A 23,722-nucleotide genomic window follows, 5' to 3' on the forward strand; every position below is an offset into this window, starting at 1 on the left:
CAGGTCAGGGCTGTTTGGGGTTCTGTTTGTACAGTTATGTTTTGTTTACGTTGCCATAGTGACGGGTGACGCCCTCTCGCTGCGACGGTGTGTCCTTCCGGGGTCAGAGGGCGCCCTGTGTGTTGTTGTTGCTGTGCGGTTGCCGCGCTGAGCAGTTAGCTAGCGGCAGTGTTCTTCTGCAGATGTCAATAAATGGCTGTGCTCCCTGGCTAGCTCACGGGAAGCAAGACCAAACGACACCTCCGTCTCCTCCTTGTCTGAGCTCGCCACAATATTAAACATATCAGGTCCCCATAAGGAGAATCATGTGCTAACAGCTGTCTAAATGACTCGGGTAAAGTTTGTAGCATGCATGCTTGTTGTTTTTGTCTGCTTCCACTTGTCTTTGCACTAGGATGATGTCGGCGTAAATGTGCAGTCATATTCGTTGTGTTCCCACTAGTGCTGTCAGCGTTAATCTCGTTGAAATGACCTTAACGCCACAACACGGCAAATCTCCGTTAACGAGCTACCCCTGATCGCCCCGTGCGTGGGGCTAGACGGCCAACACGTTAACGAAATAACTGCGCTAACACACTATAGTTCCCACCCATGTAATTGAGCATTGCGTGGCACGTCCAACATACTGTTTTACTTTAGTCCATGACACGCTTACCTTCAGGGTCATACGTCACATGAAAACCAAAATAATTCCAAACGCCAGATCTGAATGAGGGTGGGGGAGGTTCAATTTGCCATGTTGCAAGGAGAGCTTAACTTCTGTCTTGCTAGCTTGCCCTGCGCTCTTCCGTCTGACAATGCTGTCTGTGTTAAGCGCTCAGTGGATCTGCGCTCGACAGTGCAGCCTAGGCGGAGTAGTCGAACGCAGATTCACTGAGTGCTCAACACAGACAGCATCGTCAGAAGGAAAATTGATAAAATAAATTACAAATGTTGTATTGTTCGATACATATGCGTACCGAACCGAAAGCACTGTATCGAACGGTTCAATATCGATACGAATATTGTTGCACCCCTAATAAATACATGCAGAGGGGGAAAAAAAAGAAAAGTTTTCCACGAAGGATATCACTAATTACAGCTGGCTCCTGTGCTGTGATCTGTAAAATTGATTTCTGCTACTAATTTGCAAAGCTATTAATGATTTAGTAGTTACCTGCTGCTCTTTTTATACACCAGCAAGGTAACTCATCTTGTATCGGAGGATTAAATACACAAGGAAGAAGCAAGGAAACATTTGTTTTAATATGTTTAATATGTAGCTTCGGTTTTATATTTTATGCGGTTTTCTTCTCAGTTGTTTTGTCATTTTTATTTTTTAATAATGTTTATTTAAATCTAGAGAAAGTATATGAGAAGGTGACAGAAAAAAAAAAGAGTGTGGTAGTGCACGAGGAAGGTAGGAAAGGAAGAGAAAGGCATGAGGATGGTGCAGAACATGAGGACAGTGAGACATTGCTGCAGCTGGAGTGAATGAGAGGTTTGAGGGCTGTGAGCTCCTTGTTTGCAGTGGTGATGTTTGGATATGACATTGCGATCTGTAGCAAGAACAGGAAGCAGGTGGAAGAGAGTCTGGACTGGTGGAGGTATATGTCGGAGAGAAGAGGAATGAACGTGAGTACGGGAGGGGGGAGATGTAGAGAAGCTGTTGATCTCATGGTACCTGGATGCTGGACCCAGGGCTTTGAGTTTTGGGAGTTCATGATTCCTTTTTTTCCTGACAGTGCTTCTTGTTTGAGTTTTTGCTTCTTTTTAAGTCACCAGTGTTTTTTTTAGATTCTTTGTTTTTCATTTATTGTACCTCTCCAGTGACCCTTGCATGTACTGTATTTAGCCTGTCATTTGAGTCTTGCATTCTCTGTGTTAGTTACTTAGTTTTAGTTACAGATGACTCTGAGGCTTTTACTTGTGTTTCCGTTCTGTTATGGCACATCTCTGTTTGTCTTTTTGTCTTTCAGTGTTGTGTTCCTGTTGTTTTCCTGATGGGGCAGGGATAGCTCTGTAAGTAAAGTCATTACCCCATGATTGGAAGGTCGGGTGTTCAAATCCACTGGACGGCTACCCTGAGAGCCCCCTGAGGTAGCGTCCCTACACACTGCCTCCTGGGTGCTGGATTGGTTGCTGCTCACTGCTTCAAGGTTCAAGGTTCTTTATTTGTCACATGCATAGTTATACAAGTATAACACACAGTGAAATGTAGCCTGACACGCTCCTCGACATGTGCAAAAATTGGGGGGGGTAGAGGAAGAACATATATATATATATATATATATATACACATACATACACACACACATATATATATACATATATGTGTGTGTGTGTGTGTGTGTGTGTGTGTGTGTGTGTGTGTGTGTGTGTGTGTGTGTGTATATATATATATATATATATATATATATATATATATATATATATATATATATATATATATATATATAAAAAAAAAACAAAACACCCAGCACGCCCCTGCGGGCGGTTTATCCTTCAAGCTCGGGTCCTCTACCAGAGGCCTGGGAGCTTGAGGGTCCTGCGCAGTATCTTAGCTGTTCCCAGGACTGCGCTCTTCTGGACAGAGATCTCCGATGTTGTTCCCGGGATCTGCTGGAGCCACTCGCCTAGCTTGGGAGTCACCGCACCTAGTGCTCCGATTACCACGGGGACCACCGTTACCTTCACCCTCCACATCCTCTCCAGCTCTTCTCTGAGCCCTTGGTATTTCTCCAGCTTCTCGTGTTCCTTCTTCCTGATATTGCTGTCATTCGGAACCGCTACATCGATCACTACGGCCGTCTTCTTCTGTTTGTCTACCACCACTATGTCCGGTTGGTTAGCCACCACCATTTTGTCCGTCTGTATCTGGAAGTCCCACAGGATCTTAGCTCGGTCATTCTCCACCACCCTTGGGGGCATCTCCCATTTTGACCTCGGGACTTCCAGGTTATACTCGGCACAGATGTTCCTGTACACTATGCCGGCCACTTGGTTATGGCGTTCCATGTATGCCTTGCCTGCTAGCATCTTGCACCCTGCTGTTATGTGCTGGATTGTCTCTGGGGCATCTTTACACAGCCTGCACCTGGGGTCTTGCCTGGTGTGATAGACCCCAGCCTCTATGGATCTTGTGCTCAGAGCTTGTTCTTGTGCTGCCATGATTAGTGCCTCTGTGCTGTCTTTCAGTCCACCTTTGTCCAGCCACTGGTAGGATTTCTGGATATCAGCCACCTCCTCTATCTGCCGGTGGTACATACCGTGCAGGGGCCTGTCCTTCCATGATGGTTCCTCGTCTCCCTCCTCTTTCTTGGGTTTCTGCTGCCTGAGGTATTCACTGAGCACTCGGTCAGTTGGGGCCATCTTCCCAATGTATTCTTGGATGTTCGTTGTCTCATCCTGGACTGTGGTGCTGACACTCACCAGTCCCCGGCCCCCTTCCTTCCGCTTAGCGTACAGCCTCAGGGTGCTGGACTTGGGGTGAAACCCTCCATGCATGGTAAGGAGCTTTCTTGTCTTTATGTCAGTGGCTTCTATCTCCTCCTTTGGCCAGCCTATTACCCCAGCAGGGTACCTGATCACGGGCAGGGCGTACGTGTTGATGGCCCGGATCTTGTTCTTACCATTCAGCTGACTCCTCAGGACTTGCCTGACCCTCTGCAGGTACTTGGTGGTTGCAGCTTTTCTAGCGGCCTCTTCATGGTTCCCATTCGCCTGCGGGATCCCCAAGTACTTGTAACTGTCCTCTATGTCTGCAATGTTGCCTTCTGGTAGTTCAATCCCCTCAGTTCTGACTACCTTCCCTCTCTTTGTTACCATCCGACTACACTTCTCCAGTCCGAACGACATTCCAATGTCATTGCTGTATAGCCTGGTAGTGTGGATCAGTGAATCGATGTCTCGTTCACTCTTGGCATACAGCTTGATGTCATCCATGTACAGGAGGTGGCTGACAACTTCTCCGTTCCGTAGTCGGTATCCGTAGCCAGTCTTGTTAATGATCTCACTGAGGGGGTTCAGGCCTATGCAGAACAGCAGTGGGGACAGAGCATCTCCTTGGTAGATCCCTCACTTGATGGTGACTTGTGCTATGGGCTTGGAGTTGGCCTCTAGTGTTGTACGCCACATCCCCATTGAGTTCCTGATGAAGGCTCTTAGGGTCCCATTGATCTTGTACAATTCTAGGCATTCCAGTATCCAGCTGTGGGGCATTGAGTCATAGGCCTTCTTGTAATCAATCCAGGCAGTGCACAGGTTGGTCAGTCTGGTCTTGCAGTCTCGGCTGATTGTTCTGTCTACCAGTAGCTGGTGTTTTGCGCCTCTGGTATTCTTGCCAATTCCTTTCTGTGTCCCGCTCATGTATTGACCCATGTGCCTGTTCATCTTAGCCGATATGATGCCTGACAGGAGCTTCCATGTAGTACTGAGGCAGGTTATTGGTCGGTAGTTGGAGGGGACCGGTCCCTTCTTGGGGTCCTTGGGGATCAGGACCGTCCGGCCTTCAGTTAGCCATTCCGGGTGTCTCTCGTTAACTAGCAGCTGGTTCATTTGTGCTGCCAGACGCTCGTGGAGTGCAGTTAGCTTCTTCAGCCAGTAGGCGTGAACCATGTCGGGCCCTGGTGCTGTCCAACTCTTCATACTGGAGACCCTTTCTTGGATATCTGCCACTGTGATGGTTACTGGACCCTGTTCAGGGAGGTCGCTGTGGTCTGCCCTCAGATCCTCTAGCCACTGAGCATTGCCGTTATGGGTTGCATCCTTCTCCCATATGCTCTTCCAGTATTGCTCCGTCTCCAGCCTTGGTGGTGCTGTTCTCTTATTGTTCCCTTGCCACTGAGAGTACACCTTTGCTGGTTCTGTGGAGAACAGCTGGTTTATTCTCCTGCCTTCTATCTCTCTGGTGTACCTCCTCAAGCGGCTGGCCAAGGCTGTGAGTCTTTGCTTGGCAGTTTCCAAGGCCTCAGGTATGGACAGCTTGCTGTATTTCTTAGGCACCTTATTCGTCGCACCTTTCTGCAACTCCGTTAGTTGGCTAACCTCTCTCCGTGCTACTTTGATCTTGCCCTCTAGCCTCCTTCTCCATGGAGGGTACTGCCCCTTGTGGCTGTTCAACTTGTAGCCAAGCATCTCACTGATCACTGCTGCCGTATTGTAGATCAGCTTGTTAGTGTCGGTAATCGTGGTTGTAGGTATTGCCCGTAGTGCTGCATTAACATCATCTAGCAGACCTTCTGAGGGTACTTCACGTAATCTTGGTAACCGGCTACGGGGGATCCAGGTTTCAAGCTTGGCCATGATCCTATTTTTCAGGTCAGTTCCTCTCGCACTCAACGATCCTTCTCCTATCACACTTGGGGCTATGTACCCAATCTTGGGTGGGGGTGATGATATCTCCCCCCTGACCTGGCGTCCTGACTCCTCCTTGCCGTAGCATTTGTGTTGTACCTCATCAATCTCTAGCTGTGAGAGCAGTCCCTTCTTTCGAATGTTGGAACACTGAGCTACTAGTTGTTTCGCCGTCATTGTGGATGTTGGGTATCGAAGAATCCATAGGTCCGTCATCCTATTCATGTAGCCCCTTCCGCCGGGGTTACTTGCGTAGTAGCATTCCAACAACGCCCTGTTTTCGTCCCTTGCCCACCGATGCCTTCTTGTTCCAGTAGCCCACTTTTCGTCAGGGTGCCCTGGTTCCTCAACACCTGACGCAGACCTTGTTGATCCGGGCGACGTCCGAGCCGGCATGCCTTCATATTTATCTGTCTCGCTCATGTCTGCGGTAGGCTTGCTTAGCATAGGGGGTCTAGCCTTAGGACCCTTACTGGATACAGACGCCCCAGGCAGGAATCGAACTTGCGATCCCAAACAGAATCCAGGGAAAGTGTTGAAATAGTGAAGGAGAAGGGATGTCCTCTGTTCCAAAGGCGTGTAGTCTAACCACTACGCTATCCAGCTGCTATATATATATATATATATATATACACACACACACACACACACACACACACACTATACATTGGGTGAATGTGCAGTAGTAGCAGCAGCAAGCAGGTGAATTCTGTACATTAATATGAATAGACATCTGACTATTTTACAGGATAGACAATATAAACATATTTAAAATTAAAGGAATTTAAAATGTACATTGTGCCTTGGTTTAGTGTCTGGAAGAGAGTCCTGTCTCAGTCAATTATAGATGATGTGAGAGGGCGGGTGTGTGTGTTTAGGGCCCGGATGGCTTGGGGATAGAAGCTCCTCTTGAGTCTCTCTGTCCTTGCCCGGAGGATGCGGAACCTTCTACCAGATTGCAGAAGTTGGAACAGTTTGTTGCCAGGATGGGACGGGTCCTTCAGTATCTGCGCTGCTCTAGTCCGGCATCTCCTGGTGTAGGTGTCCTGAAGTGGGGGGAGAGCAATCCTGCAGCAGCGTTCTGCTGTACGGATCACTCTCTGGAGAGCTTTTTGGTCCTTCACACAGCTGTGCCCAAACCACGATGTCATGTTCTGTGTGAGGATGCTCTCCACAGCGCCTGTATAGAAAATCCTGAGGATCTCTGGAGAGACCCTGAACTTCCTCAGTTGTCGTAGGTGATACAGGCGCTGCCTAGCCTTTTTGGTCTGGACCTGAATGTGGGCAGCCCATGTCAGGTCTGAGGAGATGTGGACACCAAGATACTTGAAGGACTGCACCCTCTCCACTGGAGCTCCATTGATGATAATGGGCTTGTGCTGCCCCTTTAAGGCAGGCATGATCATTTGGGTGTGTGTTTTTTGTACCAGCAGACTTGCCATAGTACCTCACCAGTGAAAAACAGTCCTTTAGACAAACTGTCGTCTGTTCCACTTTTTGTTCACTTTTTCTCGCCGAGTCTGAGAGAGCACATGCCTGTAAGTAGTTGCTATCTGTTTTGTAAGCTTTCCCGCGATAGTTTTGTGTAGCAGTTTAGAGGTTTGTGTGGAAAACTTTCTTTTGTGAGGAAAAACGGCCGCGATGCTAACACGTTAGCCCGTCTATGGGATTTCCCATGTAATGTTAGCATTAAGCTAATCGCTAAATGCGTGAGCCTGATAACCAGTGAAAGGGTTTGGATAAGTTTGTGTTTATGTGTTATATACATTGTAGTGCATGGCTTAATGTTTGATGTTGTAAAGAGAATGCAATTACAGCAGAAATGTAATATTTTATTTTTGTTTCTGTACCAGTTTTACAGTGCTTCAACAGTAAACATCTAAAACGTATCTGCTGACTCCTGGATGTTTATTGTGGACCTGTTAGCTATCTGCCAAGCTAGAAACCAGCTTTACACCCTAGTGAGGGCAGAATAGGGCTTGTAGTCTCTGTGCTGACTCCTTCTGAAGTCCACCACGTTCAGCTGGAGGTGGTTGTCCTGGCACCATGATGCCAGATTCTTCACTTCATCCATGTAGGCCGCCTCATCGTTGTTGGAGATGGCACCCAACACCACTGTGTCGTCAGCAAACTTCACAATGGTGTTGGAGCCATGGGTGGCCACACAGTCTGAAGTGTAGAGGGAGTAGAGCAGTGGCCAGAGGACACATCCCTGAGGTGCTCCTGTGTTGATGGTGATGCTGTTAGAGACGCATCTACCCACCCTCACCACCTGAGTTCTGCCAGTGAGGAAGTCCAACACCCATGCACACAGACGGCTGTTAAGTCCCAGATCCCTGAGCTGTGTGAACAGTCTGCAGGGCACTATTGTGTTAAACGCTGAACTGTAATCAACAAACAGCATTCGCACATAGTTACCCTGTTTCTTGTCCACGTGGCTAAGAGTGGTGTGTAGGACGTGGGCGATGGCATCCTCTGTGGATCTGTTGGATCTGTAGGCGAACTGCAGTGGATCTGTGGTGTCTGGGATGGAGGAGGAGATGATGTTCTTCAGCAGCCTCTCAAACACCTTCATTACTACCGAGGTCAGTGCAACTGGCCGGTAATCGTTCAGGGATGTGGGTTTGCTGTTCTTGGGCACAGGGATGATGGTGGATCTTTTGAAGCATGTGGGGACCACAGACTTCGCCAGGGACTCGTTGAAGATGTAAGTGAACACACCTGCTAGCTGGTCAACACAGCAGACGGCCGGTGATGCCGTCAGGCCCCGCCGCTTTCCTTGTGTTCACTCTCCTCAATGCCGCTCGGACGTCATGCTCCACGATGCTGGTCACCGGTCTCTCGCTGATGACGTCACTGTCCTCAGTAGTCAGGCGGTAGATAGCATTAGTCCTTGTTTTGAAGCGAGCTCAGCACATCATGTAATTCGGACAAAGCCATACCTGTGTCCGCTTGGGGTGGGATGTAGACCACCGTGGCGATGACCGAGGTGAACTCACGGGGCAGATAGAAAGGGCGGCACTTAATGCTCAGGAACTCCAGCTGTGGCGAGCAGCCGCTGGAGAGAGTAGAAATGCTCCTGGCATCACACCACTTTCTGTTTACCATGAAACACACTCCTCCACCTTTGGTGAATGGGTTAAATGCAGAGAGTAATTTCCCTACAGGGGGTTAATAAAGTATACATTAGCTATTTCTTGTTTAAGTTTGCTAGCTGCGTCATCTTCTGTAGTTGTCTTGATTGTTGACAGCTGCTGACTTCTTCCCTCACTGCCTCAGTCTTCCTTTGTCCTTTCCCATGTTAGCTGTGTGTTTCCAAGCCATGCATTCCTGGGAAATTCTCTTTTCTCCTTGTGTATTCTTGTTAGAAAGCCCACTGTTTACATGTTGTTCACTTGGCTAAAGTGCTGTGGTTCGTTTATTGATAGTATTTCACCATAGAAATTGATGTGTCCTAGATCACTGAACTCATCATGTCAACCTGTGTTTTCTTGGTTTATTGCTGTGTGTGAATGCCAGAAGAAAACCACTTTGTGAATAAACACAGAGTGGAGCTGATCCAGAGAGTGAGCAACTTTGGGCCGATTCTGGATGAACTCCTGAAAGAAAAAGTTATCCTGCAGGAACGTTGTGACAGAATCAGAGCTCTGCAGATCTCTCAGGAAAAGATGAGGGAACTCTACAACAAAAGATGTCTTCTACGAAATCCTTCAGACACACGAGAGACAACTTGTTAATGACCTCTGCTGAAAGACTTTTGTGGTGAAATCCGTTTAGTGTTCTAAAGTTAAAGTATTTACAAAAGGGAAATGCTTACATTATGACTCTGTGGGTGTCTGATATAAACATAAGACAAATATGACTTTTTAAAAATGCTTAAATATGAAAGCTGACAGATTTATAATGCTGGTTATTATTTGTACCTGGTGACATCACACAGCTGAATAAATCAACCAAACTTGGAATCTGTCTTTGGATTTTAGCCTTTGTGACTCTGCATTAAATGTATACTTTATGTTTTGATTGTTATATTATGATGTTTATGGAAGATGAAATGCTAAAAAAGAGAAACAATTACTGTCAGTCAAACAGCAGGAGAAAAGTCCAGCATTTTGGAAAATCCTGCACCCATCACGGCGTTCCCCCGATTTTCCATCCATCATAATTACTCTGCCCAGTAGAAGCCACCCACAAAGAAATGTAGAGATTAGTTATATTAAGCAACATGTCTAGCATGCATACAAATGAATAGTTTTCTACATTTGTATTACTGCTCACAGAAAATAATTCATGTAAACGTACTTATTCACAATTTATCAGTGGAAATGGATAAATCTCTTCATGTCACTGCTAGTAAAATAGGTCTCATGAGTACACTATTTCTATGTGTAAATTAATACAATATTTTAATTTTAATAAAATGTGTTTCATTATGAAACACAATAATACAATTAGTGAAGTCTTTTGTATTAAACTAGTTCCACATGTCAAGTTCCTCATAAAAATGGAGGCCAGACGATTTGATATACTATTTTATGGTATGATTAAATCTATTAAAAACAGTTTCTCACTGGAACAACACAACAGTACTAGTTGACCCACCACCGAACGTGCCATGACTGGCAAGCCTCTACAACTATATTCAGTTCAATTTTATTTGGCACAAAATGTGTCATCTCAAAGCACTTTATGTAATAAGGCCAAAATGATGTTGTGGAGAGAAACTCAGTGATTCCCTGTAGAGCAGGAACTTGGTGAAAGTGAGGAGGAAAGTTCTTATTTAGAAAGCAGAAACCTCTGACTGATCCAGACTCTGGGGGAGGATGCCTGTCTGCTACAAACGATTGGGGTGAGACGAGGGCAGAGAGAGAGAAAAGATGACACAAAAGATGTGTGTGTGTGTGTGTGTAAGGCCACCAACCTGAGATCAGAAACATACTGCCTCAGAGCCAGAGACACCTGCAGAGAGGTAGGGGAGTGAAATATCACACTTTAAGCATAACATAGAGGGTGTCTGCGAGCTGCATCTACAGAAGAGCCTGACAGCTGAAGGCTCTGCCTCCCAATGCACTTGTGGAAACTTTAGGAACAACAAGTACACCTGTTCCAGTTTTAGAAAAAGAACAGGTGGACTCAGCACACAGACGGTGTCACGAGTTATAAAGATTGTACAGCGTTACTGTCAGGTGAGAATTTAGAGGGAAGGGAAAATGACTGATTACTCTCCAGGTAAGAGCCCCTATGCCTGCAGATGGGGAGTCTGCAGGCAGGAAAGGCTTTCAGGTAGGAGTCCTTTTCCCATTTTCTTTCCATGAGATCACTAAAAAGCGTCTGGTAAGCTATCACAGGTTAAGAAGTGTTTTTCTGGGAAGCAGTACAAAACTGCCTGACACAAACAGGAAGGAACTGGGGAAGAAAATATTTAAATTGCTGGATTTAAGCAACACATACAGAAAACACAAGAACCTCGTTATCACTTTTGGAGATTTACCTGGATGATTGCGAATGCATCAAGACGTCACTGGATTAGGTTTGAGGAGGCATGAGGAGAACATGAACTCTCCGCACAGAAAGGCCTGAGGCAGGATTTGAACCCAGGACCTCCTTGCTGTGCCTTGGAACAGTGCTAACCACCAAGCTGCCGGTCAATAACCAAAGGGCGGACTGAAGCCCAGAGACAGCTGCTGCTCATGTGGCCCTCCAGCAGCATTCACCCTACACAGAGAGAGCCTGCAAGAGAGTGAGGGACTGGGGGAGTGAGAGAGAGGAGCAGAGAGAAAGACAGTGCCTGTCGGGGCCGTGACAAACACACAAGTTCAATTACAACATTTGGACATTTGATGAGCTGTGTCACTTTGTCTTGTTTGTGTGTTGATTTTATTTGAGCCTGAGTTCATATGACCTCATTATGTGGCTCAGAGCTTTATCATTTGACTTAAAAAATATTTTTCAGAGCTTTAAAACTTGCCTGTGGCTTCTTGTTGTTTTCCTGCTCAGCTGCTGGTTACAGCTTAGCTGCAGGGAGGTTTCAGTGGTGCAACGCTGCATAGCTTCTTCTTTTTCCAGTCCTGGCCACAAATCGAATTACTTTCTGTTGTATGTTGTAGAGGAAATGCAAAGTGCTTAAATTACCAGCAATTTCCCACAGTGCTTTGTAATTTTCAACTTTTGCTTCAATCTCATTCACTCAGCCTCTTATTTGATGTATGGGGCAGAAACCCTCCACTGTAGCTTGCTGAATTAAATTAAGATTTCTCAGGATAGATGCCCGCTTTTTGCATCTACATTTTGATGACAAACGTGGGCAGCAGTGACCTTTAAACAAAAATTAAATACAGCACATTGCTTAATTTAAATAGAAATGCTTTTTGAAGAGCTCATGAGCAAAATACGCAGGTTTTCAAATGAAAAGAAGAAAGACTGAATAAACAAACAGCCAGCCACTGTACGCCTGAGCCAAACAAACTTGAAGAAATGAAGCTCAGAAGGCAGCACCGCTTAATAATTAACGTTGCCATATACGTTTAAGGTTACATGTGTGCTTTTTGGTGGTGGCTTGTCAAAAAAAAAAACAAAAAAAAAAAAACGAGGAATTAACTTGGTAAATCACCGTTGATGCTGAGCTGCGAGGCTGTTTTTCCAATCTGCACCTAATAACACAGGGCTGGACCAGCTCTGATTTGACTTTGCGTTTTATAATGGAAGCACTGAGGCTAATGCTGCTGTGCATTAGGCCAAGAGAATAAGTGACCAGCCTGAAAAGCTTTTGTGTTGCCACATTATTAATATGGTTTCATCAACACCTCCACTGACGCATTGAAGCTGGGGGGGCATTATCAGGGATAACGAAACGTGTTAATAAGAGTCTGCGGTATTGTGCTGCTGATAATTCTAATGTTCCCATTTCATTTGATGAGTTTCCTCAGAGAAAATGAATGTAATTTTAACATTTGTCCTGAAATGTCCTCAGATCTGAAAAAAAAAAAAAAAAAAAAAAAAAGCGCTGCATAATCACCTTGAGAGTGCTGCTGACAATGACAAAACAAACGTAGTTATTTCATGATGTTTTGTCGTTGTAATGTACTAGGACAGAGGCTTGCTAAATTTGAACATGCTGAAGTACCGTTACTGTACTCTTGAAATCTGCGCTTGTGCTCTCAGGGTCTGCAGTCAATACTGCAAGTTAAAAACACATAATGAGGCAAAAACAATGATCCATTTCCCCATATGGCTCATTAAGGTTGAAATCCAAAGAGTTTCCACAGTTCTCCAGAAGCATAAGTAGCTGGAAACTGACATATGCATGTTTGACTCCAGTCGCGCACCAGACAGCTGTTTCTGGGAAACTACATGGAACTCAAGAGGCAAGTATTAATAAATATATCAGGCAGAGAGGGGAGTTAAAGGTACTGGAAGTGCATTTCTATTAAGTCCTGTCAGCAGCACTTGAATTATCAGACTGTAAAGATGTTCAGTAGAGCAGCATGGGGGCCTGGTTTAAAGTGTCGTTATAGATTCATACATACTCTTTACAACCCTTAAAATCTGACTAATAGAGGCGCACAGGCTGTAATATGGGAAGATCGAGCACACTGTTTATTAAATGGCAACTTAAAAATGGAAAAATGTACTGGTAGCAAGACGCAGAGTGGCCAGAGACAACTCTTCACTCATATTAATTAAAATGTACCTCAAGCTACGGTTTAATGAAGTACCTTGTGAAATACAAGTAGCCTGTATAATGTGAAGTTGTGAAGTTTGACCATGAACAAGGCTTTCGCCCCAGCACCCAGAATCTTAGATCCTAAAAAAGCGCTGCAAACAATAAGCTCATTAAAACACAGTATGTTTTGCATGTTGTCGCTCAGCAGGAGCTATTTGAAAACAGAAAATAATAAACAGCAACCAGAGGAACCAAGGTTTAAGTTGTCATTAGGTCTGTACACCGTAACCACGCTCCAACATAAAAAACAAAAACAGGCCACTGACATTTTTCCCTCCTCATCTTTTCTGACTGTTTTTCCCCCACTAGTGTTGCATTTGGCAAGGGTCAGAGTCACTAATGGTAGCATGAGGGGATACATGGACCTCCTAGAGGCTGCACAGTAGTCCAACTCCTGCAGGATGGCCATGTCTAGAAAGTTTGGTGTCTCCTAGCACAGTCTCAGAAGTATGGAGACTGGCTGTTACACTCGGAGAGCTGGACAGGACTTTAGACAGCACTTACCAATTATCAGGGCCAGTATCTGCTGTTTTGTGCAAGGAGGAAGAGGATGAACACTGCCAGTGCCCTACAAAAAGACCTCCAATAGGCCACTGGTGTGAATGCCTCTGACCAAACAATCAGAAACAGATTTCATGAGGGTGGTGTGGAGGTTCAACATCGTCCAGTGGGCCCTGTGTTCACTGCCCAGCACCATAACGCATGGATGGGATTTGCTATGGAATACCAGCATTGGCTGGTCCACCACTGGTGCCCTGCGATGACTTGAGAAATCATATCCATGGGGGGAGGCATCTACAGGCTAAGCAACAACACCCTGACTGTCATTAGGGTGGTGCACGCTGGTGCAGTGGGTCTAGGGTTCTTGGTAAAGGATCTTGTATGACGAGAGTATGCAGGAAGTTTTTGGAGGATGCAGGAATTGATACCATTGACCTGTCCCTATGCTTGCCTAACCTGACCAGAGGTGCCAGGTTAGGCCAGTTTTAGTCTATCCTAGGGCTGCCACAAACGATTATTTTGATAGTCGACTAGTCACCGATTATTTTTGCGATTAGTCGACTAATCAGATCATGCATCCATTGAACGTACAACCTACAGCTTATTAATAATAATAATAATAATGGATACTTTATTGATCCCCATGGGGAAATTACTTGTTTTTCTCTGCATTTGACCCATTCACTCAGTGAAGCAGTGGGCAGCCCACTAAGCAGGCGCCCGGGGAGCAGTGTGTAGGGACGGTACCTTGCTCAGGGGTACCTCAGGGTAGCCGTTAAGTGGATTCGAACCGCCGACCTTCCGATCATGGGGCGACCACTTTACCTACTGAGCTATCCCTGCCCCTATTGCACCAGCATGCATCTGCTCTTATATAACTATTAGCTTACAGCTTTAAGTGTTTAAGGTATGTGCTAACTAAAAATAAAGACAAGATGATAGTTTACTAAATTTTAATGAAATTTGCAGATTGTTTCGGTTTAATAAACTCCTTGCTATCTAAAATATAACAGGACACCGGAGTATATTCTCGAGCATCTCACACTTCTGATAATCAGTTGTCTGCTTGACGTTTATTCAGCTGTGTAAAAACTATAACTTTAATCTCAGCCAAACAGATTTACTCAGGAACAAATAAAATACTAAAAAAAGCCAAACAATAACATTTTTAAGTTATCTAAGTGACTTATGTTTCACCTGAGTAGTGAAAGACGGCGGTGGGTTTGAAAACGATTTGCTGGGAGTCCGGTGTTCTCACGGGCTCTAGTGAGCCTAGCCCCCGGCTAGCTATCAAGCTAGTGGGTAACAGACGTCTCCGAAAACGTCGGAGCGCTTTTAAAAATATGTGGTGTCTTGATAAACTGAGCAGATATTTGAGGTTTACACAGTTACAGTCTCGCCTAAAAATATGTTAAACGTTTATTTTGTGACCCAGAAAGAATAATAAGAGTAATATTAAAACTAACTAGCTGCCGCCATTGTTGTAAACTGAGCTGGGCTGTGCTATGAATTCTGGGACACAGCTACTTCTTCGGGGTTTAACAGCAGCTGGCATCCTTGTACATTAGTGATGGGTCGTTTGCGAACGAAATGGCTCTTAGAGCCGGCTCTTTGACGTGAACGACGCGAGCCGGCTCCTTATCGCGAGCCGTCACGTGGTTTTTTTTGTTTTTTTTTTCTCTCTCCCCTCTTTCTCTCACCCTCTCTCTCTCGCACTTTTTTTCCGCTTCACTCTGCACGCGAGCCTTGTGCTTTACGCTGGGCAGAGGGGGGGAGGGGCGGTAGTTACACTCAGTAGCACAGGAACAGAGCCAGAGAGAGAGAAAGAGAGGCAGGGACAACAACATTAGAAAGATATAGTAATCATCCACAACTATTTTCGGTTGCAGATGATAAAGGATTCAGAAAGTTTATTCATGCAGGTCCATGTGACAGAGAATATGCATGTTCTTTTAGTTTTCATATTATAATTTATATTTAATTGTGTTGTGGTTTGCAGTGTTTTGTGTTCTTTTCACTTTAAATTTGTAAAAGGAAAAAGCTTAAAATTTAAATAGTTAAAAGTTGAAATGTGAATAGTTGATTTTTGTATTATATGATTTGTTTATTACATTTATGTGGAGTGAATAAATAAAAGTATATTTACGGTGGCCCCTAGAGACAAAGCACATACAAACTTCAAATCACGTACAAACTCCGAAGCACGTAAAAACACGTACAAACTCCGAAGCACGTAAAAACACGTACAAACTCCGAAGCACGTAAAAACTCCGAAGCACGTAAAAACTCCGAAGCACGTAAAAACTCCGAAGCACGTAAAAACTCCGAAGCACGTAAAAACTCAGAAGCACATAAAAACTCAAAACACGTACAAAAGACAACAGAAGTGCTCCAGGATGCTGGGCACAGTGTTGAGCCTTTGTTATCTTGTGGCTACACAAGCCAGCAAGTACCAACGACTGGATTTGGTGTGTGGTAATAACAGGTAAATGAACTTTTTTTTTAAATTATTTGAATATATATATATATATATATATATATATATGAGTGCCTGTGTATAAATACACAAACAATACACATATGCTTTCAATTGTGTAATTTAAGTGATCTAGTAGCTCTGCTTTGGAAGTTCAGTTCATGCTAGAAATGTGTTTTGGAGTTTGTACGTGTTTTGTCTCTAGGGGCCACCGCATATATTTATATATAAACATATATAAATAAAACCACTTTTTTTTTTTACGTTAGTAATTCCTTTTGTGCATAATTTTATATTATTGTTAATAATAATAATAATAATAATAATAATGGATACTTTATTGATCCCCATGGGGAAATTACTTGTTTTTCTCTGCATTTGACCCATTCACTCAGTGAAGCAGTGGGCAGCCCACTAAGCAGGCGCCCGGGGAGCAGTGTGTAGGGACGGTACCTTGCTCAGGGGTACCTCAGGGTAGCCGTTAAGTGGATTCGAACCGCCGACCTTCCGATCATGGGGCGACCACTTTACCTACTGAGCTATCCCTGCCCCATAAATAAAATAAAGCAACAAAACAACCTGAAGAGCCGGCTCTTTTTAGTGAGCCGAACCAAAAGAGCCGGTTCTCTAAAAAGAGCCGGAAATCCCATCACTATTGTACATGCAGTGCTACCATCTTCTGTTTCAGTCCGTTATTACACTCTTAAATCCTACTATTTATTCCTGTGTCTTTTGTGATCTTACAAAGCTTCAAACGATGCGTCGACTATTAAATTAGTCGTCGACGATTTTGATAGTCGACGTAATCGTGACTAGTCGACTAATCGTGGCAGCCCTAATCTATCCAATACTGCCAGGTTGCAGAGTGTCCACGAGCTCAGTGATACCCTGGTCCAGATGGGGAAATCCCACCAAGACACCACCCATTTTAAATTGCTGCAATAACATTTTGCAGAATGGGCAAGCCTGTAGTATTTTCCACTTTGATTAACCATTACCAGTATAGCTATCCAGCCTGATTTCATTTTCCCCTATTAAAATCTGATGTGTTTTCAAAGTGTTGCTTTAATTTTATGAGCAGTATATTATGATTGCTTATGGGATATCGCTCATGATTTGCTTCACTTCAGGATGATGCTTGTAAGGATTCAGTGTGTGGCTCAGGGACAAATCAGTGGGCCTTGAGGCAGTGCTACAGGTGGCCTAGTCACACTGCTGCCTTTGAAAGTCTACCCGCAGGGCTGTCAGACAAAAACCCAATTTGAGCCCCATTTCTGTCATATGTAACCCTCCTACAACCTCATAATCCTTTGTCCGAGTTCTATATGAAACTGATAAATCAGAGCGAACTACGTCAGCCACGGTGAGACAAATCAGGGTGATGGTTTTGTTAAACGTATTGTCTGGATTACTTTTTCTTGACCTCGGGTTGTCGAGCTGACAAGCCACCTAAAGTCAAGAAAGAACAGAGGACTAAAAATGCCAGCACTTAAAGGTCACAGATATGATGTTTGAAATGTAGCAGCTGAATAACGCTTTCTTTTCTCCCTCCCTTTTGCTCGGTGCTGAATGATGTCAGCTTTGCCAAACGTCTTCTTCTCTTCTAAAGTTTCAACAAACTCTTAAATGATCGATGCATGTAAATCAGCAGCAGATTGCAGAAACAGATTCGACACAGAAAGGAAAACTGCTTAAAATGGATTTCAGGAGTGAGGATGGACTCAAAGTAGTCACGATCAGCAGGATATTTGGAGCAACATAATAGCATCATTATGTTATTTTAGTGCAATTTGGCAATGCGGTCGGCCAAATACAGAGATGATTATGAAGTCTTAAAAGCAAGAGGATGTGAGAGAGAGATGGCTAATTTCTGAACATGATGTTCAAATTTTGGGACAAACATCTTTATTGGATTCATTTGGTGTATCATGGAGTGTTCCCTGACACTCAGTTTTTAAATTTAATTAAACTGTGCCAGAATAAATCGTATGTCTTAAAAATCTCTGGAACATTTTAAATGGTTAAGTTGCGACACAACTTAATTCAAGTATAAGAAGCATTACAAGGTGTTTGCTCCAGGACGAATCCAGGAGGCTGGGTCAGAGGTGCCTCCATCTTTCTTTTCGGTGGAAGATGTTTGATTAATTATGGACCACCTACAATCATCTACAGCTGCAACGGTGCGTTTGTGGATAACACAGTTTAACACTGTATGTGGATTAAATGTTTTTGTACATCTTTTTTTTTGAAATTTCAATTAATAAATGATAATGTCCTCAAATTACAACCGTAAAAGCTGCTGTTAGCAGCAGTAACTTGAAGTTATTATTTTCCGTATGACTTTCAGTCTCACACTCTTCCTTACAACAGCTCAATGAGGTTTGCAGGGATTTCAATCAGGTTGAGGTCTGGACTTTGACTTAGTCACTGCAACACCTTCCTTTTTCATCGATTGTGGTCGACTCAACGACTAAAAGGTGTACAGGTCCTGTGGCTGCAGAACAAGCCCAAATCATAACCCCACTGTGCTTGAAAGCTGCTACAAGGCATTTGTGCTGATGCGCCGTGTTTGGTTTTCTCCAAACTTGGTGCTGTGTGTTATGGCCAAACAGCTCCACTTTGGTCTCGCCTGTTCAAAGGACATTGTTCCAAAAGTCTGTTTGTTCGAGGTTGGTCATTGCAAATCTAAGCTGTGCTGCCTTTTTCTTTTTTAGAGAGATAGAAAAGGCTTTTTTCTGGTAACCCATTCTAAACAAGCCATACTTGTTCAGTCTTTTTCAAATTGTACTGTCATCAACTTTAACATTTAGCATACTAACAGCAGCCTGCAGAGTCGGTTTTTACGATTCTACAGTCTCTGAACATTGCAGTCTCTCTCCTTGAGCCACATTTGCTTTTAATCGCAGCATTGTGTTAACACACACCTTACGTGAAAGCTCTGGCTCAGCAAACTGCCAGAACCTTTATAGAGAGACTCACACTTGCTGATGATCAGTTAATCAAGTGCATTTGATTGGCAGCACCTGACTGCCACCTATCCTCTTTGGGTCAAATTTACTAAACGGGGAAAAACAGCCTCAAATAGCTCTCACAGGTGTGGTTGGACTTACGGCTCATTTAGAGAAGTTGTGCTGTTTTCTAATCGTAGGTGCACTCAGTTCATTTCAATCTCAAGTGCAAAAAAAGAAGTTTGGGAGTTTTTTTGTTTTTTAAAATTAAATTATGGCCCTTAATTGCTATGGAAGCAGTATGGGTGTACTTCACAGTGCTGAACAGGAACCCGTGAAAAATGGTTTCACATGACTTTATTAGACTATTGGTGGGAGAGAATAATATATGTGTGTGTGCTATCAAATGTCCACTGAAGCACAGTGGAAATGATGAACAAAGAACATTCTCTGAGTTTCTGTACATGAACCACGATCAACTAATGTAGAGTTTTTTTTAATTATCAAATGAATTTCTAGGTAATCTAACAGTACTGCAACATAACATCTTTTTTTAAAAAATCAAAATCTCTTTTTCATCTAGTTCACCTGTTGAGGGAAAGCCGAACAATGTGACTCTCCAGAGCACAAAGAAGTGTCCCCACCCTTTCAAAATACTGTCTGATCTCAGGAGGGGAAGCGGAGGAGAAAAGATCATTCCCTTGTGAAATACTCTTTGAAGTTGCAACAAAAGCATAAAGCAGAGGCCTCTCGGGAACCTCCACTGCACAGTCATACACGTTCATTTTTTTTACTACTTTTCAGCCAGAATACAGACAGGATGAAATATACAATGTCCCTTTTCACCTGACTCATAATTTAACTTTGCGTCCCCTCTGGGTTTTGAAGTACAGTCGTTATTTTTGCTCTTGAAAGGAAACCTTAAATCGGGTCAAAATGGGCAGTGATGGGGTTATAAGTCACATTTTGAAGTGCCACAGACAAAAAGAAAGTCATGATGGCTTCTTGGAGGCTGCAATGAGTTCTTTTTGATCTAGTCTTGAAAATGTGAAATCCTCTTCTGTACAGTGTTTCTTTCTAAAAGCCCAGCTGCTCCAACAATTAAATCTAAACATGGAGTCGACACATCAGCTGCATCTGCTTCTGATCAACGGAGGCTTTGGCTCCAGTAGTCCTGACTCTTATCTCAAATGGTACAGGGAGCTGTTAATGGCCAGAGAGTGCTTCTGACGGAATAATGATAGGATGCTGAGCGACTGTGACCAGAAAGGGTGAAAGCATCTGAATACAGTAGGGAGACATTAAAAGACTGAAAAAGGTGACATCAAAACTCGAAATTCAACTAAGATGTTAGAAAAGAGGTTTGCAAAATAGAGTCCAAAGCTGGGGATGTGGCATTTTTGCTTCCACTTTAAATGTCAAAGAACATTTAAAGATCATACAGCTGAGCAAATTTTAGTTGTAAAACGTATGTTTGTCATACACATGTAGGGCATGAAATGCTAGCTTAACTAACTTACTTGTACACTCCTTCTGTTCTAACCTCAAATAAAGCCAATGCATGAGTGCCAAAAACTGTGTGCCCCATTTTAAAATGACTGTCTTAGTTAACACATTCAGTTTGCATGTGATAGATGCACAACTGATATTAAGGGGCTCGAAATGTGCAAAGAAAACATCCCCCACAACATTACACCACCTTCTGGTAATATATATATATATATATATATATATATATATATATATATATATATATATATATATATATATATATTTATTTTGGCAAAATATATATTATTTGGCAACAAAAGGTGTTTGTTGAACCTTTTGCCAAAGGTTCAACAAACACTCCAGTTTCAAAATCTTTAAGAAAAAAAATTTCTGGCAATTATTTCAAGGTTCAGGTTACATGGTTAATACTGTTAGGCTGTCTGACAGATAATGGATTGCTGTGTGGTTAATTGCGCTAACATCCTGTCAAAGAAGTATATGCTCCAGTTCCTGGGAGGGAGAAATTCTAACATTACTTCATGTATGTTAGACAAGTTGCTTGTTAGCTGACAACTTATAATTCATCACTCTTGTCTGTGGTTGAATCAACTCTTCATCCGCCCTGATTGGGGGAAAAATTGATTTGAGGACGCAGGACAACAGAAACTACGTGATGTGTTTTAACTACAGGGCTCTGAGGCTGTGATTCATCACCATGCATTTTTAATATGTAGTTTGATATAAGTCATAAAAGAGAACAACCAGTGAAAAATCTCTCTTCATTTCAGAGGTTTTAATTTTGAAGAAGTAGCAATATATAGCCCATAAAGTGAAATGAAATGCTTGTCAAATTGAGATTAGTTGGCTCTTTCCATCAACTCATATCATGCTTCCTGCTGGAGAAATGAGCCGGTGTACCTCCTGCCTTTATTGAGGCTTTCTGTGACTGAGGAGAAAGTAATTAATGTTAATCCTTAAAGGCTGCCAATATAACAACGCTCAAACTGATGCTATGGTGAAGCTGATTACTATAATATAGAGCTTTAAAAATCTTTGTGAGGGAACTTCAGACGAAGCAGATTTTATTAGTGTAAAATTCATGGTTCACCTTTGGGTTTGACAGAACTGGTCACAACAGATCAGCAGGTTATGGCATGACATGAAAAAACAGCCTCTTAGTTAACCTTTCATGATCTGTGAAACTTATCAGTTACATTGATTGTTGGTTTTTGTGAATTATGGTGTATCATCGTGATCGTAAGATGGTTTTATCTACAGCGCTGAGAAAAAGTATTTGAACCCCTTCCTGATGCCTTAGTTTTTTGCTTATTTGCTACATATTAGCCCCCCTCATGTGTCATCGTCCTAGTTCTTTGTATTTTAAGTCTGTTCTGGACTTTTGTTTCATTTCTTTGAAATTATGAGACACTTATATTCAAGCTCTTGGGTGCCTTTGTGTTTTGTTATTTGTATTTCTAGGTCTTGTGTTAGTTCCCTTTTTGTGTCCAGTCTGTCCTAGCTTTGTACCTCGGCTGTGTATTCAATGTCTCTCGTGTTATATCATGCGTTTTGTCTTGTCGGTCATGTCCATGTCTGTCTGGTCTCTCCCTGTTCCTTGTACCTCAAGGTTCAACAGGGCATCTTGGGTTATGCAGCAGTGATCCAAAACACACCAGCAAGTCCACTTCTGAAAGGCTAAAAAAGAAAAACGCAATGGAGGTTTTGAAGTACCCAGTCTTAATCTGGACTTAAATTGAGATGCTTTGACATGACTTTAAACAGGCCGTTCATGCTTCCAACATGAACGGCGTACAAAGAAGAGTGGGCCACAATTCCCTCCTGTGTCCACAGCAATGTCTAAGAAATCAGAAAGGGGGCAAATACTTTTTCATAGCACTGTGAGTTACTTTGAGTATTCAACTGAAGCCATGGTTACTTCTGACACTAAAAAACACCAACATGGTGACAGCAAAAATTCCAAAATCTCAGGGTGATGTCAGAATGGCTACATCCATCTTTTATATACAGGTTACGATGAGGCAGTAAAAGTGAGTGCACCTTTGCACATATGCATTACATTCACTGACAGCTAGTGTCCTATTATAATATATCAACACATAGTGACCGCACTGAAGGCAGCTAAAACACCAGCTACTGCTCTTTAGCAGGTTCAAATCGTGTAGTTCTCTGCATTCCTGACACTAGTAAATGTGTAAACTAGCAACTGTAAACTAACACAAAATTGACTTTAGCAACATAAACACAAGTTTGCTGAAGAGATACAGAAAGTGAACAGACACTTTTGAACACAGAAGTCCTTCAGTCATGCCGAGCCCGCTACAACCTCCAATTACAAGTAAAAGTTATCATATAAGATCTTTGAAGTCGTCCTTTTGGACTCCTTCTAGATAGCGCCTTATCATCTTGTGTTCTTCCTCATTAACTACCTCGAGCTGTCGTTCTGATCCAGCAGAATGCCACTTAATGCACAAAAGCACTTTAGAGCCACTGAATGCATCACAGAATCAACTTTCGCTGAGCCATTCAGAATAAGGAGAAACCTGAAATAATCAAGGGCATGACTGGCCTTTGCCCAACACAGCTGGATTGCTATCGTCATGTGCCGGGGCAGATCAAAGGATTTCTCATTTTGACGCCACAGACTTCTTGCACCACTCATCGCCTTTCACTAAGGCACCGGTTGAAATCAATGATCAAGGAAACGCCCTCAGGGACTTTGATTGCAGTGCCTCTATGTTTTCAATGAGAGCCCAGTGAACTGATGGAGAATACTGTTATTTAGTCACAGAAGCACAAATGTTTTAGTGCAGATCAGTTCACAGAACTAGCAAATATTGAGTAAATGCATTGTACTGAGAATTTAGAATGATGACTTATAGCTTTGCACAGCTACAAACAGGCCCTTTACAATTAAGTGGTGAGAAAACATTTCCTGCCTGACTCATTTTTGTCTGTTCAAGCTTTCTGAACAAGCTGCACTCAGTTTTTGCATGAAAACACATCTTTCATCATTTCAGGCTGCTGCGGTGCTTTGTGTTAAATATTACACACAACAAACGATGTTAAACCTGGTACAAACATCATGTTCTTGGAGTCAGTGGGGGAAAAAAAATCCATAATCACCTTTCAGCCTATTGTAATTTAAGCCCAGTAGAAGTAATCAGACTCAGGCTTTAGAAATTGTAGCAGTGATGGAAGACTTGCCAGGCAGGAGAAAAAGCAAATGTT

At 43.2% G+C, this 23,722-nt stretch overlaps 1 long non-coding RNA gene across 1 annotated transcript; it reads left to right on the plus strand.

The window, feature by feature from the left end:
* The first annotated feature begins 6,777 nt into the window (after positions 1–6,777).
* Positions 6,778–9,299, plus strand: LOC147322126 (uncharacterized). Its single transcript, XR_015130898.1, has 2 exons — positions 6,778–6,872; positions 7,188–9,299. It is a non-coding gene; the product is annotated as an uncharacterized LOC147322126 (long non-coding RNA).
* The last annotated feature ends 14,423 nt before the right edge of the window (positions 9,300–23,722 follow it).

Source organism: Aulonocara sp. 'chitande type north' Nkhata Bay, linkage group LG9 (assembly GCF_057382095.1).
Source record: "Aulonocara sp. 'chitande type north' Nkhata Bay isolate Kocher_YH1m ecotype deep benthic linkage group LG9, A_spYH_male_GT1.1, whole genome shotgun sequence".
Lineage (NCBI taxonomy): Eukaryota > Metazoa > Chordata > Actinopteri > Cichliformes > Cichlidae > Aulonocara > Aulonocara sp. 'chitande type north' Nkhata Bay.